A 13,780-nucleotide genomic window follows, 5' to 3' on the forward strand; every position below is an offset into this window, starting at 1 on the left:
AATGGCAACGAAAACAAATAAAAATGAGTGTCGGATCACCCGTAGTATACCTAAACAATCATGAATTTTAAAAACTAACTAGCACTATCTTCAAATTGTATTCTTAATTCAATGAAAACAAATAAGTGTGTGTTTAGTGTGAACTATATATGTCGAATCTTAACAGCCTACCTCCACCTCTCGCCAATGGTATATCCATATTACGTGCGGTGCTAATAAAAGATCGACTATTGACAATATTGTGTATCTAGAATGAATTGTACAATTTACTCGCTGTGGGCGAAACAGAGGAGAGCGTTGACGCGCTTTCACGTTAACGTTAATACCCAAAATACTCCCACCGACCGTTTGGCCTGATCGAGAAATGTCATTTTGAATTTTTTCTTTGAGTCATTAGAGGAATAGAAATATTTATATTCTAACACAATCTATGTTGACGGTTTAGGTGACAGATTCGTTCAAATTCATAGGTTTCTCCCTCAGACGCGCGTGGTGCATCTTGTTATATGCTGCCAGATTGACGCTTGTTTTTATAATGATGATCATCATCATTCATCAGTGGCAAAGGGTGAATTTTGGAGAGAGGTAGGCTATGGAGAAAGAACACTTGTTAGATATATTTACGGGAAATAAGAAGATAATCCGACATTACTACATACTGATGAATAACACAAAAATCGATGAAATTTCAAATGGTATAAAATTAAGCAATTAATTTTAATTCTGTATTTTCATAAACATTTATAAACGCAAGATACCAATTGATAATTTAACCCGTAAAACTAGACACTTTAAAATACTTATATATTTTAAAACACAGACTTATGTACAATATCAGATTTCAACTGACATAACTGACTGAATAAATTGTCTTAGTCTATGAATGAACTAACCGATAAACAAAAATCACGAGATAAATTATTTTATATTTTTAACAACAATCAATATTTATATGTGATTGAATCCCATAGATATTATTTTTTTAAATTATCTTATTAATTATTTTGAATAAGCGCTCCTTAAATAGCTTACCGATTTGTATGGGCCGCCGCAGACGTCTTGAAATCATGAGAAACAAACTTCATATAAAAAAAAACTTTCGATTCACGCGAACATAATCCATACAATATGTGAAGCGAAACGAGATGTCGCCTATTTTTTTTAAACTTTCGAGACATGGCATAAATGGTGCTTATTGAAATAGGGGAAAAGATCGTATAATTATTATGACAATTATACGATAGATGTCGTTGGGCATATTTAATATATTATTAGGTATGTGATTATACTCTTATTTGATATGTCAATATAAAATTAAAAAATATTTTTTTTAAGAAGTTGGGCTTTAAATAATCGCCTACTATGGAGTCTTCGCCACTGTCTTTCATTATTTTAACCAACAAAATAAAAATAGTATGCTATTCCAGCGATGGCGAACGTATGGCACGCGACGGAATTGTAGAACTTTTACTGCGACGACGTAAAGCATCCGGAATTTTAAATGGGATGATACGTAGCATAGCGTTATCATAGCGTAAAGGGTGGCTGCAGCCCTCTCCCCAAATTAAAAGCAAAATAGGTGAAATTATAACCAAAGTCAAAGAAAAATTGAAAGAATTATTGTATTGTCATAAAAATTATTACATATTGTATCTATAAAATAATATAACATTCTAAATTATAATGTAAAGTGTCTTAAATCGATAGATATCTATTGATGGAACATGGAAGCATAATTAATAAAAGAATATTTAATAATATGGAAAAAAATTGCACCACAGGCGATTTTTTTATCTTATTGTGCATTGTATGTACTTAGCTGAGTCGTTGCGTGTAGAGTATACGCTTCATAACTCTGCACTCCGGCTCTAGGATTAGGTATATATATACGTACATTATATATTTATTTATTTATTTATTACTACATATATTAATACAAGTGAATATCATTTGAACTAATTTTACGAGAAGTAATCAAGCAAAATGACTTATCAGTGTAGTAAAAAGTGCAAAAAATGCAAAGTTATAAAACGTACAATCTACTTGCTATTTAATGTTGATTGCTCACTACTAGGGAATCCAATCCCGAGCTAAAATTCTGATCCCGGGAATTCGGGGTTACAATTTGACAATCCCGGGATTGGATTGGCATTTTTTTCCATTGTTAATATAAAATTTTTATATTATTTACAAATAACATTGATAAAATCGGTCAAAAATAAATCTAGTATAATTTATACTATTTAAGACATTTATTGTTAATATTGTATATCTACGTTCAATCTTGGAAATACATAAGCTTAATAGAGTAAATAATATTGTAATATAAAAAATAATGTGAATTTAATATGAGATTGCTGTTTATGATAGTAAAGACTTAATGAATGGGTTACCGAGATTTAAAATAGTAAAGCAAATCATGGTGTACTTATGGCCTTTCCGCTTCATAAATCTAAATAGTCAGCCAAATATGAAACGGCCGTAAAACGTATTGAGATCATGGTGGAATTACTTTGTTAATAGTGCGAAGCATTGTTTTTTTCCAATATTTCTCATTTTTATTAATTTATGTGAAAAAAATAAAATGAATCGGCAACTTACACATGGGTATAAATCAAACTTCATTCAAACTCAGTTTATTACTAATGTAGTTATTTGTTATTAAAAGTATTTGTTCTGTTATATTTTCGTTTTTATTTTATTTTCCATAAAAATTGATAAAAAAATCAATCCCGAAAGTTTCGGGATTATGTTTATCAATCCCGGGATTCATAGGTATCGAAAATAGCTCGGGATACCGAGATTGGAATCCCTACTCACTACGATCGGCGTGAGTTGTTGAGTCTACACTCAAAAGATGGTCGTATGTCATAGTCTCACATTCTCAGCCATGAAAGCACGACGATAAGAAGATATTATGGTGAATAACAAGTGATCGAAATTGTATACAATTTCAAGTTTCACTTTCATTCACTGATAATAAACATTAAATCTATCACTGTATTAATTAACAAGTAGATAGTTGTAAGTTGTAAGTAGGTGCGTATTCTTTGGGGCCGTATATTGGCCTCATTGAGAAGTTATCATTCAATAATCGTTCACTAACTTTACTTATCGACTGTAGTTAGCCATATTATATTCTGTCACTACTCAATCTCTTCTAACGGAGATGCTTAAACGGTTTCATCGTTTACCCCTTTTTATGGTGGAGCGAGTTCAAATTTTTTTGTTGATACTCCTTTATTTGAAGTTATATGGATACTATCCGTGGCTTTATCTAACCGACTTTCTCTTAGGTATGCTTACATACTGTAGTTTAGACGCTAGAAGATATCAATATTTAGCCCCGTATTTTTTTCGACTCATACGTGGTGTAAATGAGAACTCTGCCATTCTTGGTAGTATTTACTTGTGTATCGCTGATAACTCTCTTAGAAATCGGGGGCATCAGTTGTTTGTTCTTGGAGCAGAACTAACCTGCCATTGGTGATGCCAATTAGGAGGGCAATAACTCCGTTCAACCGAATCGCTTCGGATGTTGATATATTCCACCTACGTGAGATGAGTATAGGTGGTCGTTGTTTTATAAATCCTTAAAATAGAGTTCACTTAGCTCATTCGGTGTGCTTCCAAGCTTTATAATTTATATATGGTTTATTATTTATATTAGGTATATTTATTTCTTCTTTACACTGTTTCTTTGTTTTTGAATGTCATGTTGTGAACGTCTTAAATTTATAATTTATAATGTTGAAGGTATGTAAAAATAAATAAATTTGAATTTGAATAATAAATCTATACGATAGGACTAGAGTCAGTAGATATACCTTTATTAATTGCATTTTCCCGAAAGTTTTCTTTATGAATTTAAGATATTTTACTGGCTGCCAGGTACAGATTCATTTTTGAAATTGTGTTGTTTAATTATATACTTACATATTTTATTGATTTAGATTTCATATAGGTACATCCACATAATAAAGCGGGATTGAGTCCACAATAAATTAATTAAAAATATATCCTTCCCGGTCTAATGAAGGCGCTACATTCCAAGGTATTAGATCGACACTTGAAATATATCTTATGCAAAACACCAATAAAACCAGTTGTCATATCATGTGGTTCGAAAACCTGGACGGAAGTGATGTTTCGAGATGCTGTCTATCATGCGGTTAACCTATTTGATATTGATATATGTCTTTTTTCTGGATTTGTTAAAAAGGTACCTATATAATGTTATTTATTAATTTTTTTTTTCTATTACTTAAGCATTGTATTACTATATTATATAATATAAATCTTTCATTAGTTATAACGTATTGGTTATTATTTATTTTTAGCATGGCCCCTTATTTACTATTTATTATATATTAATAATTAGAACATACTTTGTACTTTTATTATGTATTTTTATGATAATACAGTTTGTTTCTGATTTGAATATTCCAGCGAACAAAAAATTAATGGGAACTGGTTTATCCTAATGTGATATATTCCGAAAGTGGAAAAAAATATGAGATACACTTAAACAGGTGTTAAAGAATATGTTATTTTCAATAGTTACACCTATCGCATAATATGTATTAAACCTTTTCACGCAAACATAACGCGCATTCAATATTTGAGGTCAGTCGGCACTCTTTGAGTCCATTGGTTTAATGACCTAAAATAACAAAGTGAACCCTGCTTCAAAACTGCTACCATACCCGGCAGGGCAAGCCAGTTACCACTAATTTTGATTTCACCGGAGTAAAAATATTAAAAATTGTCATTGATTTATACCACAAATTTTTAATTGATAATTTATTCAATACATTGATAGTTTTTTTCTTTAAATAAGCACCGTGATGATAGAGTAAAATTATGTAAAATTGCCTATCGTTCATATATTTAACATATTTTCTTAATTGTGTATTGGTTCCTTTTTGTACAACGGGGTCCGCACACCGCGGAAAATTCAAACACACAGTTTCAATATCTGTGTTACAGTTGAAGTGCGTTGCCCAGCTGATCAGGAGAGAACAGTGTATCCTGCCCACTCCGTTCGAGTGCACTCTACTGTCGACAGTGGAGCGGTGAGCACGTCGTGACTGTACACAGGGATGCGCCGGTTCGATCCCCAGTTCCGCCGCGAATAATATATATTATGAAAACAATACCGTGTCAAAGTGCATTATCGGTCAGTGTGGGTTAATGTATAATATATGAACGCGTCTGACCGGATGTTGCGTTGCTATCACAATTTGAATTTATCGTGTTACTGTGTTATTAAGTTTTTTTTTATCACTAAATAATAATCAATTTTATTCAATTGTTTTGAAACAAAGTTTTTTTTGCCGCGTAAATATCAGAGCTTTACAGAAATTAACTAAATTTATTAATTTATTAACCTAGCGACAATATTAGTTATATTTCACTCTAATTTATAAAAATGACAAAATATTTATATACTTACAATTATTTGTTATTATAAATTAACTGATAACCGAAAACATTAATCAGATGATGATATTTTTTACGAATGTTCAAAGTTTAAAATTAAGAATAGGCATTCTACTATGTAAAATTGTTTATAGCTTGTGAACTAACGTACTTATATGTATTTATCGGTTCGTCCATATATGAAATTAAGCCCTTAGGTGCGTCTAATAATATAATGTGGTGATTTGTGTCGGGCCAGTTGTAGAAAACGTCGCGTCAATAAAGTATTATTAATAATATTATATAAAAACTTCAATTTTTTACATTATGTAAACTATAATTGATAATTTTCGACGATTTTTGTGATTTTTGTGACGTAATATAAACACAATGTAAAAAAATATGTGGGAAGGGGAGGTCGAATATACTGAAAATCGTATGAAGTCATTTATGTACGACCCCTAATTATTAGTAGTGTATCGACCACAGGGAACACAGAAATAATGGGAACTGAAATACGTAATGGGTAAGGAGTGGCAGGTAACCGATCGCGAGTAAGAAATAGTCCGGGATAAACTTAAACACCTGTCAAGAATATGTGATACGTCGAATACCGACAACTGCTCTCGGTTTATGCATTGACGCTCATTTAATATAGATTGCACGTGGATAATGCGTGTTTCATTTTCGTAGGACACTCACACATTCAAAACCCTGCATCAAAATGTAGCGTATAGAATATAGCCTATCGGAATTATAATTATTATCTGTTCTGTAATCGACCACAAACTGATATTGTAGAGTTTTAATCGAATCTCTAAAGCACCGTTGAAAATATTACATATTCTTCTTGTTTCTTTGTTGTATTTAACTAAGGATAATTGTCATGTTCTAAAAAGAGTGATGTATTCACCATGGACAAAAATAATTGTAGGATTTGAATCTATTTTCTGAAGATGTTGTATATTACTAAATTGTAAAATTTTTAAGTCAATAACCAACTATATACCTTTTCTTTAAGTGGCGTCTTTTAAACGAAGGGTGGCTGTAATTATTTATTTATTTAATCTTATTAATGGAAAATTGACTGTGAGTTGTCAGACAACTGTCGCAGATCGTTCCCTTTGTTTGAAAATTGTTCCCCCTTCTGGCCAGCTTATCATTTTCGTAAGTGATTATTTAAAGCTGTGTGTCTTTTGATTTCACATGAAATCGCTAAAGAAATCAAGCAGGAAATTAAACCTGTAACGTATGTATGTACCAACGCAATTTTGAAAAAAATCTCAGAAACATACAAATTAGAGTACAAGTTAGATTGAGTGGGACTCAAAGTCACGTTTTTCATTTTCCGGGTGAGTGGTTTCACTTCTTATTTATCAATTCATCTATGATTCATGCGAATTATTTCTTATATCGATATTTCACCTGAGTAATTCTAGATTTTTTTCTAATATATATATATAGGTATATATATAATACCTATATAGGTATATTTGTGAAGTTTTTCACGATGGTGTTTTTTTCTAAAACAAAGAATCTAAAATTCTTCAATCTTGTGTATATTCAGTATTGGATAAAAAAAACATTATTCATTCGTATAAGAACATCACTTATCAAATTATTTCTGTAGGTATGTTAAGACTAATTTAGTAATGTAATTTACCATAATTGATAATAAAGCCTAAAGCCAAAAGTAACTCCAAATAAAACGTGCATATTATAAGACATACTAGACCAGGGTTTCCCAAACTTGTTCTACAATGGAACACTTCGCAAACCCGGAAATTTTAACTGAACACTTAGTTTATTTTGTAGGTTATTTATTAGCGCAGCTAACCGTTCTGCCAATTTTGGCAACTGTAGTTAAACTGACAAGACTTGTCATCCGGTCAGTTAAAAACAATATACCCCATCTTTTTCATGCGCACGGTGTCAGATAAGATGGTCCTCCGCCTGTGCCTAGCTCATGCCCCCCAAATCCCGAAGGCAATGTGATGACCTACAGTTGCAAATTCCAAATGGTGTTCGAGGTAAAATTAAGGGTATTTTTAGCGATTTTTTGTATTTTTAATACACCCGCTTTTATGTTGATATGCACAATTATGGACATGTTAAATATCGACAATAATCAAAAATTGTAAGTATGGTAGAACCACATATTATTAAATGTTAGTATGTTTGAAGTGAAACAGCGCCGCAGGCCACATTTTTTACTATTAGTGCATGTTTGTGATGTGTGTTTATCACACTTGGCTGGGCGATCTCTCACGCCGGGTTAGAGACCTGTCAGCCCCCCCCCCCCTTGTGGGAGCCATGACCTATCTAGATACTTGACGTCATAAACATCAGTGGAGATTGATCATCACTTGCCTTTCAATATGAAGTAGATTCTTTAATTATTTTAGTTTTACTTATTTTACTTTTACTTAGTAGAAGATCTTTAAATGTGTTGCAGTGTATGAAACCTTTCCAAATGGTCACGGAACACCTATTCGGGTTTGGCGGAACACTGGTGTTCCGCGGAACATAGTTTGGGAAACCCTGTACTAGACAATATGAATATAAGACGGAATTCGATAACTTAAAGGCACTCAAAACTAAGTTGTACAGTCGATCAAATCTATTTTCTAGAATTTTTCAAAACTGTATTTATTCATATATACTCTGTATATTAATAAAAAAATACGTGGGGTATATTGTAATATATTTGTATTGATTTTAGCAGTAATGTAGAAAATAAATAATTATAAACTGAGTTTTAAATAAAAGTAATATGATTCAACATAGGTATCTTATAAAATATATTGTAAGTAGTCGAGTATAATGCTTCATAGCTTTGCACTCCAGCTCTAGGATGAAAATGATGTATTCTGAAAATATTTGTTTTACATTTATATTTATCTATCTATTTATTTATTACTACAAAAATATTAATACGAGTGAATATCATTTAATCTAATTTTATGCGAGGTATAGGCAAAGGTATAGGTATAGGCAAAGAGGCATATCAGTATAGTAAAGAGTGCAAAAAAGTGCAAAGTTATAAAACGTATACTCTAACAGAGTGTACCCAATACTATCATAAAATATGTGTTAGACGTATATAGTTATACCAGTTTCATTGATAAAGGAAAGCGTGTCATGGCATTGTTATCAATAAATTATTGAACTTTTGCAAGTAGCTACTAAATATTAGGTTGACTGATATATTGTTATAGAACAATATTATTAATGTCACATCTATAAATTTATATAAGTGACGTATCTAATTCCCAATGGAGACATATTGATTATTTTAGCTCTACTTCATATCGTCGCCCCAAAAGCAAAAGGGCACGTGTGCATAAATTGAGATTTGAGAAAAACGCATTTTAAGTGTTTTTGAAGTGAAAAAAATCGTGGAGAGGTTATTACTTAATATTTTGAAATGAAATTTGAAACACATGTGACCTAATTACTCAAGATTGAAATACAATTTTTATTTTTTTTATAATTTGTCAATTTTTGAATTTTAAGAGGTTTTGAGTGACATGTTACCTTTTTCCTATATGCATTTATGAATAGCTTTATCTCCATCTTTTGATTTGCGAGCGTCCACTTTACGCTTATTATGATCTTCAAATTCAAAAAAATAAATAATTACAAGAAAGAATTTTTTATATACAACGTTTTTAAATTTTCTGTTGAATCATATAAACTTGACTTGCTGGCTTAATCGATCAAAAAAATGTGTACTTGATAGAAATAATACTGAAATGACATTTTGATTTCCATAGTAACGCACGTATATATTAATAATTTAGTTGCTAGGACCATCCGCTTAGCAACCAATAATGGTGTCGAAATAGTTTTTCATACAAAACAGAATTAACTGAAAATGAGTTCAATTCTACTTAAAGATGGCTAAAAGTATTTAAGAAATGCATTGGGATCGTGTTCTGATATATTCTAAAAGTTTCAAATGTCTATCTAGTCGGGAAGTTAGCTAAAAATCGATTGCAAGATTTGTACCGGACAAACAACCACCGGACAAATAAGACTGCGACCTAAGAAAAACGCTGTAAAAAATGTTGTAATAAAATAGCGAATGTTTTTACGGTTGGTTTGCTCATACGGGAAAAAATAATAACTTATACTGAATTTTATTGAATCAAGTTTAGTACCTATGTGTCATTCTGGTATAGTTTGAAAATATATAGCAATTGGTTGAACTCTTAATTAAGCTCCCACCGCAGACATTTAATGAAAAAGTAACTCTAAAAACTTAACCAAAGCGAGACCAATATATATATATAATGTAAATTATATCGTATGTGTTCGGAAAAAGGCAGGAATAATAGTTTTGATTTAAATCTGCCTTTGGATTCATACAATTATATTCATTAAACTAGTAATAATAAAGTATATTATTAAACATGCCTATCTGGTAAACCATTCTAACAAACAAAATATAAAAAACGTAGACAAATTTATTTTCTGTATACATTTAAATTAAAAATTGTCTAATTTCGCTGATAGTTATTTTTTCCTGAATAGCAACGGCATTCACTACTCATTCAAGCATTTAATAATAATTTAAACTTTGTATTATTTTTTAATGATTATGAATATTTTTATATCTTTACTAATAGAGCACGTCTATCTGTGATCACAATATTACGCTGTCAACCATTTTTTGTTGTTGTTGTTATTGGAACAATTCTGTATATTTTTTATTATATTTAAAATAGATAGGTCACGGTTGATGGGTTACCGGAACATACAGTTTTGTATTTAATATAATAATTATATGTAATGCAAAAAATATAATCGTATTGTACCTAGTGCACATGTTCAAATGGATTTATTTTTAGGATGTTACAAATTTTATTTTTAAATTTTAAACGAATCTTTTTACAAAAAAAATATACTTAGATAATATATTATATTATGATCACACTCATTCAGAATTTTTAAAAGAAGGTGCGACGAAATTTCTCACTAGTCTACTACTCATGGCGTCGGATGAAAATATTCTTAAATCGTCTAAAGATGACTAAAAAACTTTACGTATGTACTTAAAAAAGAAAACATGTCAATGAATATACTATTATTATTAGTAATATAACAATAAACATAACATTAAATGGACGCATGTTGGATTTTTATGACAAATTATAATTCGTTCGGTACGCGTCATTTGCACAATCGCATAGCCACGATTTTTTTGCCTGTTGTTGATGCCTCAACTGAAATATAGCCTTAACGAGAAAATTGGTACTATGGTAAGAAACATCATTGTTATACAATATTTCTATCAGGAATACTATTGTATACAAGTCAAAGTTTTCAAATCAGTTTTGCATAGTAAAATATAAAACCATTAAATAAAAATTTTATTATTATAATCCCATATTTTCCAGCTATCTTATTTATATACTTAGATACGTATTAAGTAAGTTTTCATTTCGTCACCTTAATACTACAACTAGACAACTTTGATTTGGTCATTTTTGGGAAAATTAAATTTAAACTTTACTTGACTAACGTAAATCTAGGCTATAATTATTATTTAGAATTAAAATGGAAAATTGTGTTTTTCTAATTGGGAACAAGTAAATAATGTCAAATTGTATGAAAAAATATTGTAGATATTATATTAATTTATTTATTTAATGCATTTATGGTTTTAAAGTTATCTAATATTTTCATACACACAATTAATACAGTTCCCATTAACTTCTGACTTACCTAGTTTTATCTTTTTGTATGGAAAGAAAATATAGAATCATATTCAATCTTCTTCGACTATGTCCGATCTTAATAGGATCATATGGGACTCCACAGAGTGGAGGTTTGCATTAACAAATTTTCTTTTTACGAGAAATGGATGTCAGCCACTTGGTCTACCTATTAGGTCCATACTCTGACTCATAGACAGATTGAAAAACAATATGACGTGTATTTGCCAGACCCAGAATTCGAACCTGGGACCCACGATGATATAGGTCGAGCTTAAGCCGCGCGACCATCGTGGGGTATTCAATATCTATCTAAAAAACAGTGAAAATCAATTGTCTAGTTGTAGTATTGATGTGACGATTTGATATTACAATTGAATATTTTGCCAGTTCAAATGTGTTGCGTTTTATATTACATAGATACATAATTAATAAGTATAACATAAGTAATAACAATAACTAATGCACAAGGTAGTAGCAACATTTCTTGGAAAATTACAAAAAAAAAAGATAAAAACTGAATGTCTAATCATTTTTCAAGATGATATCGAAATACATATTATCGTTAAACATACCTACATAATTTGAAAACATCTCATGTATATTATCATGTACAATTAGCATATTTTTTTATTTAGAAAAAATTCGACACCCGACGGAACTTCAACTACTAGTTAAAATCATCGTACTTATCGTCTATTCAATTCTAAACTATCCTAAGCGCCAATTTTTCGAAATATGTTTTTTTACATCAATCGATTCTGTATGAAATTTCCAACATTTCTGTATAAACCTAAATGCATAGGATTATATTGAATTTAAGAAACAATTATTTTCATGCCACTTCTTAAGTATCCTAAGTGACATTATTTGCCAATGTATTGAATTTTTCATAAATTTGAAATTGGAAAAAATTTCCAAAAATTTATTGTAATTTGAAACACAAAAAAATTATTTTTAATATTTCGATATTACAGAACTAAATAGAATTAAGTATAGGTTCATAACTTCTAAATTTCGCTTTCCTGCACATTTTAAGATTTGGCGTTTAGGATAGTTTAGAATTGAATAGACGTTATGTTGGATGCCTAGAATGTTACATTCTCAAATCTTGTGAATCATTCGTTGAATAAAAATAAATAGTTTATTACATTTTATTATGTTACTCATTCGAAAATGTGCATACATATTATTTACTTTGTACCTGTACTATATAATATTTCAATTTATTGGGTCATTCAGTTGATTTGGATGTCAATAGCCATGTCTATTTCATTTGAAACTAACAAAAGCCCGCGAATTTATCCGTTTGAAATATGGAAATAAAAAGTACACCTGCATACATAATGAAGAAATTCGATTTGATTTTTGCAAATCAATGAGACATACTACGTTTGGATGTAGGCGAGGGCCTCTATCCGCACCCCACCCGACCATTCCATCGCTGCTATATGAATTCTTTATATACTCGTGATTCATTTTTATTATTAGGTCCCACCAATCCCGTGCGATCGGCATCAGTTGGGTATCGAAGAGTATCCGTCCCTTCACCTCACCTCAACACTCCACCGTTGCTCTCTGACAACTTTACCCAGTCCTAATGAATGGTTGCAAGTGCGTTATTATTGTGATTTAAGATATTGAGACAAAGCTGTACCAAACTCGTACTAGTAATGTAGTCTAGAAACTGTGTAGCATCGATATTAGTCTGTATGTCGATATGTAGGATAAGTAATTCAAACTCTGTAGCATCCGGAAGCTCAAAATAAAATAACTACAGTTATATAAATATTTTTTTTCTTCTATATATTACGCTTTATTTAATTTTCTAAGTAAGATTATATTTTGGTTTAAAAGTATATGTATTATATACTTTACTTATATAATATTATAATATATGTGCTTAATTTCAGAAAAAGTAGATCGCGGAGAATTTTTCATCTCCAAAGTAGATCTTATTTAAAAATTAGTTGACACCCACCCCTGTTGTATCAAATAGTCAAAATTAAAAAACTTTAAATAAAAGTCAAGTATTTTGAAATCAGTTAAATACACTTCAATTATATTATTAATATAGATATATACATAAAGCTGATATAAATTATAAATCATTTAAAGTTTGTAGAATTATTTTTTTAGAACAATTATAGTGATAATTATTGCTCTTCTAATCTACATATATTATTATATTAAATGCAGTTAATTACAGTTTGCCATGTGCAGCTCGATTAATTAAATAATTACATAGATTTTATCTCTTGAACTGACGACATGGTTGATTCATGGGAAAACTGATTATTATGCATTATAAGATTCCTTGCGACATAAAGTATATTTTCTCATAAGTGTTTTCAAAATGATGTATGTATTAATTAAAAGTTACTATGACAAATGTTTAAATTCTCGTAGCTGCAATATGTCAATATGTTGGGAGCTTCACACTATTATCGCCAGTTACAGTCCTAACAAAGATCTCAAGCATTTTAACGCACTTTTAGATTCACTCAATCAGTAAATTTCATATTAGGTATATTATTAAATGTATATAAACAAAATAAACCTTGAAATAAGTTTTTTATGGATTGAATAATTGTTTTGTTTTATTAATAAATAGTTACATAAGTATTTTGAGAATTATT

The 13,780-nt window shown here is 30.2% G+C and overlaps 1 protein-coding gene across 2 annotated transcripts in view; it reads left to right on the forward strand.

Moving 5' to 3' along the window:
• Positions 1–5,052: 5,052 nt before the first annotated feature.
• The window catches only part of LOC147078283 (ATP-binding cassette sub-family G member 4), a 102,940-nt gene continuing 94,212 nt past the window's right edge, over positions 5,053–13,780 (forward strand). The window contains exon 1 of one of the 2 annotated variants that reach the window (XM_085958161.1): positions 5,053–5,185. The gene's annotated coding sequence lies outside the window, so the exon portion shown is untranslated. The remainder of the gene's footprint in view (positions 5,186–13,780) is intronic. The other variant, XM_085958150.1, reaches the window with a different exon arrangement.

Source organism: Rhyacophila brunnea, unplaced genomic scaffold, assembly GCF_057557595.1.
Source record: "Rhyacophila brunnea isolate RB1 unplaced genomic scaffold, BYU_Rbru_1.0 scaffold_11, whole genome shotgun sequence".
Lineage (NCBI taxonomy): Eukaryota > Metazoa > Arthropoda > Insecta > Trichoptera > Rhyacophilidae > Rhyacophila > Rhyacophila brunnea.